This window comes from Apium graveolens, chromosome 6, assembly GCF_009905375.1.
Source record: "Apium graveolens cultivar Ventura chromosome 6, ASM990537v1, whole genome shotgun sequence".
Taxonomy (NCBI): Eukaryota; Viridiplantae; Streptophyta; class Magnoliopsida; order Apiales; family Apiaceae; genus Apium; species Apium graveolens.
Window position 1 is genome coordinate 270,701,994 of NC_133652.1, and position 6,185 is coordinate 270,708,178.

Consider the following 6,185-nt stretch of genomic DNA (forward strand, 5'->3'; position numbering starts at 1 on the left):
AGGTCAGGAATGGAGTCAAGAAAGATCGCACGAGAAAAGGAGGGCAAAACAAGAAAAATTCAGAATTTCAACAAAAGGTTAGCGCACCCGCGCTTGGTCAGGCGCACCCGCGCCATGTTTTCCAAAGAAGGAGCGCACCCGCGCCCCAATGCTGCGTGCCCGCGCCAGTGCAAAGCTGCAGAATCGTGATACTGTTATAATTTGAAGATTTGGAGAGTCCAGGTGATCCAGGGGCTTATATATAAAGATAAGAAGACGTTTTTAAAAAGAAGGAAGTCAGGGAGAACATTAAGAAGACCTAGAGCACACGAGACGGCTAAGGAGAAGAAGATTTAGTTTTCACTTTTGTATTCTTCAATTTAGGCGATACTTTTGGATGCTTGTTTTTGATTTGTTCTAAACCCTTGTTCTTCTATATTCTATCATAGTATTATGAACTTATTTAGTATTATGTTTTCATTGGAACCCATGGTGACGATGCGTTCGATCATGAACTAATCGTTATCATGGGGTTCTAGCGGATTTATTTACGAATTTCAATAGTTGATTGTTTTAAATCTTTAGTGTGTGGTGATTTATGATTTTCTAGTTTGGTTGTGCTTATTCGTCTTTGATACGTAGCTAACATCTAAGATTGTTTGTTAATATCTATTGAAGTGACAATGAATATAGAGGTTTATAACTTGCCATGCTAGCATAGGTTTATGTATGAATTGACATGCATAATTCGTGGAGTAATTTTAACCATCTTACACACCCTAAGTAATCATTATAGATAACTTGTTCTTAAAATGTTATGTTTTTAAATTCTATAGACATATAGGGTCTAAGCATAATTGGTGTTTATTTGGCTTTTATCTTGATTGTGGATGCTCAGTAGTAGGGTATACGTATATCGAAAGATAGCGTATACTAATTTCGTGTTATCTAATTAGTTATCAACACCATCGCATACTAAGATTAAAGGCATAAACTATGAATGAAGTATTTAATCAAGTTAGAATCCCATATTTTATCTCATATAAGTTATTCACTTTTAATCTCTTAGTTAATGCATGTTAGTATAATCTCTTAAGTAGTTAATCAACTCAAATTTGTTACTTGTCTTAGCTGTGAACGATAATCATACATTGTTGCATAAGTGCATAATCTGAACTTAACCTAAACCAATCTCTGTGGGAATGAAATTGACTTAAAATCTTATACTACTTGTGATCGAGGATGCTTGCGTGTATTTCCTGCGAACAAGTTTTTGGCGCCGCTGCCGGGGACCGGTGTTAAATTTAGTTTATGTGCTTGTCATCAGTGGTCGTTAAAGTTCACTGACTCGGATTATTTTCTTACAAGGTTTACTTTGTTTGTGTGTTTTAGGTACTCTAGAGAGCGTGTATGCAAACACATTCTAAATCTCGTAAGGAAACACTAGACGAAGTTAAAGAAGAGGAAAAAGAAGTTTTTGAATAAGTTGAGGAAGTTGAAGAAGAAGTTTTTGTTACAATGGGAGAACCAACTGCAGAAACAAAAGTGTTGAAGGATTATTCTCAACCAAAGATCAATAACATTCAGTCTAGCATTGTCAGACCAGCCATTGCAGCTAATAACTTTGAAATCAAGCCTAACATGATTCAGATGGTACAGAATTCAGTCCAGTTTGGGCGTGCTCCAACGGATGATCCCAATATGCACATTAGGGATTTCATCGAGATCTACAACACCTTCAAGTTCAACGGTGTTTCGGAAGATGCTGTGAAACTGAGACTTTTCCCATTTTCTCTGAGACATAAAGTGAAGAGCTGGTTGCACTCTCTACCACCAGGTTCTATTGCAACATGGAAGGATCTTGCTCAGAAATTTCTTACTAAATTCTTCCCTATGGAAAAAATAGTTGCAATCAAGAATACTCTTACTCAATTTGCGCAGCAATCAGGTGAATCTCTATGTGAAGCCTTGGAGCACTATAAGGAGATATTAAGGAAGTGTCTCATCATGGAATGCCTGACTGGATGGTGATAAATTGCTTTTATAATGGTTTGGGAACACAGTCAAGACCTATGCTCGATGCAACATTAGGTGGAGCTTTATGAGCTAAGAGTCATAAGGAAGCTTATGAGCTAATTAAGATGATGGCCGCTAATGAATATCAGAATCCAACTCAGAGACTACCACAAGGCACGGTAATAGGAATTCTGGAGGTGGATACAGCTACGGCTATCGCTGTTCAGCTAAAAGCGTTGACTATGAAGGTCGATTCTCTGACCAACTATGGTGTTCATTAGATAACAAGTGTTTGTGAGCTTTGTGCAGGTTCGCATGCGACGGAGCAATGTGCTATATCTAGTGAATCAGCTGAGTTTGTGAGCAACTTTCAGAGATCGCAACAACCAGTTCCTGCCACTTATCATCCTAACAACCGCAACCATCCTAACTTCAGTTGGAGCAATAATTAGGGTGGTATGCAACAGCCTTACCAGCAGTTTGGAAATAAGCAATATAATCCTCCTGGTTTTTAACAACAGTATGCACCAAGGTAGCAATTTCAGTCGCAGGGAATGCAACAACAATCTCATGGAGGTGCCGGTCAATCTTATAATGAAAAATCTGAATTAGAGAAGTTGAGGCTTATGTGCAAGAGCCAAGCGGTTTCAATCAAAACTTTGGAGAATTAAATAGGGCATATTGCTAACGCCCTATTGAACTGACCACAAGGAACTCTTCCAAATGATACAGAAGCTAATCCAGGCAAGAGGGAAGTTAAAGAATAGTTGAAGGCAATCATCTTGAGGTCTGGAAAGCACGCTAGCCTTCAAAATCAAGAAAGAGCAAAATCTGAAAAAAAAAATCCAGAAGGCGAGCGCGCCCTATAGCAGCGCGCCCGCGCCCTCCCCAATTTCAGAAAATGAAATTTTGGCTGATTCAGTTGTACAGAAGGGTGACGAAGCGGAACTGAAGAAGAAAGCTGTTAAAAACACTCCTCCTGAGCAGACTACAGGAGACAAACAAGTATATCCTCTACCTCCATATCCTAAAAGACTTCGGAAGCAGAACTTCGACAAGCAATTTGCTAAGTTTTTGGAGGTTTTCAAGAAGTTTCACATTAACATACCTTTCGTGGAAGCTCTAGAACATATGCTGATCTATGCTAAGTTCATGAAGGGTATTCTTTCTCAGAAGCTTAAACTTGAGGAGTTAGAAACCGTTGCTCTAACGGAAGAGTGCAGTGTTGTGCTGCAACAGAAACTACCTCCTAAACTTAAAGATCTAGGAAGCTTCACGATACCATGCACTATTAGAAACTTATCTTTTGATAAGTGATTGTATGATTTGGGAGCTAGCATCAATCTGATGCCATTGTCTGTCTTCAAGAAACTTGGTTTGCCTGAACCAAAACCTGTAAACATGTCCTTACAACTAGCTGATCGATCCATTACTTATCCGCGAGGTGTAGTGGAGGATGTATTGGTTAAGGTGGAAAAACTCATCTTCCCTGCTAATTTTGTCATTCTAGACTTTGAGGAAGATAAGAAGATTCCCATTATCTTGGGGAGAACATTCTTAGCTACTGGACGAACTCTGATCGATGTACATGAGGGTGAGCTTACTATGAGGGTCCAGAATCAGGACGTTACCTTTAATATCTTTGTTAGATATGTTTGATGATGTCATGACTAATCTGATGTGTTTAGTTTCAGAACTTAATATCAGGACTTAGCTGGGAATCAGGATTTACTAAAGACAGGAAGATATCAGAACTTGTAATATTAGAACTTAAGGAAGGATATGCTTCAGAAGTAAAGTGCGGCTGATTTCTAGGAGAGGATCTGGACTAAATAAAGAAAGATATGCTGTTGGACGACCAGAAGACTTGTAAAAATATAATATCTGATTGATATATTTTAGGAAGAGATATATTTCATATCAATTAGAAGATATCTTCTAACTGTGTACTATATAAACACAACTTAGGGTTTACACTATATGTGTTATCATTCACGAGAATATTATTCATTGTAACCCTAGCAGCTCTTAGTGATATCATACATCACTGAGAGAGTAGATTAAACCTACTGTAACAGAGTTTGATATATTGAATAAACTTGTTTTCTGTTACATACTTGTGTTTATAATCAAATTGATTGTAAATACTATATTCAACCCCCTTCTATAGTATCATTGAGGCCTAACAAGTGGTATCAGAGCCAATCTGTTAAGCTTACAAATAGTTAAGATCCAAACAAACAATCAATCATGTCTGATCAAGCAAAAATACAAGACCCTCAAGAACCTGTAAAGGTTCAATCCAGTCAAAACACCAGTAGATATGAAACCATCAGGGTTCCTTTGCTCAGGGTATCTGAGTACCCTGTATGGAGTGTGAAGATGGCCATGTTTCTGGAAGCTACAGATCCAAAATATTTAGACAGAATTTATGATGGTCCACACAAGCCCATAAAGCTTTCTGTTGCAGTTGGGAATGAGCCACAAAGGATGATTCCCAAAGAAAAGAGAGAATTCACCACTGAAGACATCTCTTCACTAGTCAAGGATGCGAAAGTAAGAAACTTGCTTCATAGTGTACTTGACAATGTCATGTCAAACAGGGTGATTGCATGCAAGACTGCAAAATAAATCTGGGATGCATTGGAAGTGAGATGTCAAGGAACCAGTACCATAAAAAAGAACAGGAAGACAATACTCACACAGGAGTATGAGCACTTTGACTCAAAATCTGATGAGCCACTAACTGATACATATAACAGATTCACAAAGCTGTTGAATGATCTGTCACTAGTGGATAAGGAATATGATCAAGAAGATTCAAATATGAAATTCCTACTAGCTCTTCCTGAAAAGTGGGATTTGAAAGCTAGTACAATAAGAGACAACTATGAACTTGCTGATATGTCTCTTGATGAAGTCTATGGGATGCTCAAGACTCTTGAACTTGAGATGGAGCAAAGAAAGAAGAGGCATGGAGGGAAGTCTAAGATAGTTGCTTTAAAGGCCGAAGAAAAGCAAATTGTCTCTAGGAAGGCAAAAGGAAAGGCTCTCATCATACAGGCTGATTCAGAGTCATCAGATTCTGATGAAGATGATTCAGAACCTGAAAATTTATCTGAAGTGGATGTTGATGCAGAGATGATGCAACTGTGTGCTCTTATGGTGAAGGGTATCACAAAGATAGCCTACAAGAAATTCAGAAAGGGTAATAAGTTTTCCAGGAAAGGTGGAAGTTCTGAAAAGAAAGGGTTCAGAAAGACTGAAGACAAAGGAGGAAAGTCTGACAGGGGAGACAACTCAAATGTCAAATGCTACAATTGTGGTGAAAGAGGCCACATCTCTCCTGATTGCAAGAAAGGAAAAGGCGATACAGGTCAGGCACTTATCACAAAGAAGAAAAACTGGGCAGACACTTCAGAATCTGAAGAAGAGGTGAACTATGCCTTAATGGTAAATGCTGATAGCAGTTCTGATGCTGCTGAACTAAAGGTACCTCTATCAACTCTTGCTTTTGATACAGATGATATTACTGAGTTGAGGTTATTTCTGAAAAACATTTATATTAGCTATAGAGATCAGACTTTAGAGAATGAAAGATTAAAATCTGCAAATCTAAAGTACAAAAACAGAAATAGCTATCTTGAAGAAGAGTTAGTCAAGATGAATGCTATTTAGACAGAGAGATAATTCTGTGTATGTTAAGAATGAATTTCTTAAACATAAGGATTATCTAAAAACTGAATTAGAAAAAGAAAAAAAAGTCATCAGGACTTGGACTAACTCAGGCAGATCAACTCAGAATATTCTAAGTAGTGGAAACTGGAAAGAGGGGTTAGGCTATAAAGATGGTAAAAGTGAGAAAGGGACTTTGCCAATTAAGCCAAAGGTAAATCCTGTTAAATTTGTTGTAAAAACTATTGTGTCTGATTCTGAAGAGATGAAAGACTCTAAAACAGAAGTCAAAGAAAAATCAACTTCTGACAAATTAAAACAGGATAAACCAGCTTTGGTAAATATTGGCTTAATGACAAAGAAGCAGCTTAAGTATAAGCTGAAAGAGATTAAAAATGTGAACAAGGTAAATGAAGCTAGGAAAAATAGGAATGGAAAGAAAGGTGTGAATAAAAGTAATAATTATATGCCCGTTCCTAATGCTCCTAGAAAGAAATGCAATAATTGTGGAAACT

The 6,185-nt window shown here is 37.7% G+C and overlaps 1 non-coding gene across 1 annotated transcript; it reads right to left on the minus strand.

Annotated features, from left to right (window-relative positions):
* Window positions 1-1,887: 1,887 nt before the first annotated feature.
* On the minus strand, window positions 1,888-1,993 carry LOC141669821 (small nucleolar RNA R71). The gene has a single exon (XR_012554077.1). It is a non-coding gene; the product is annotated as a small nucleolar RNA R71 (small nucleolar RNA).
* Between the last annotated feature and the right edge of the window lie 4,192 nt (window positions 1,994-6,185).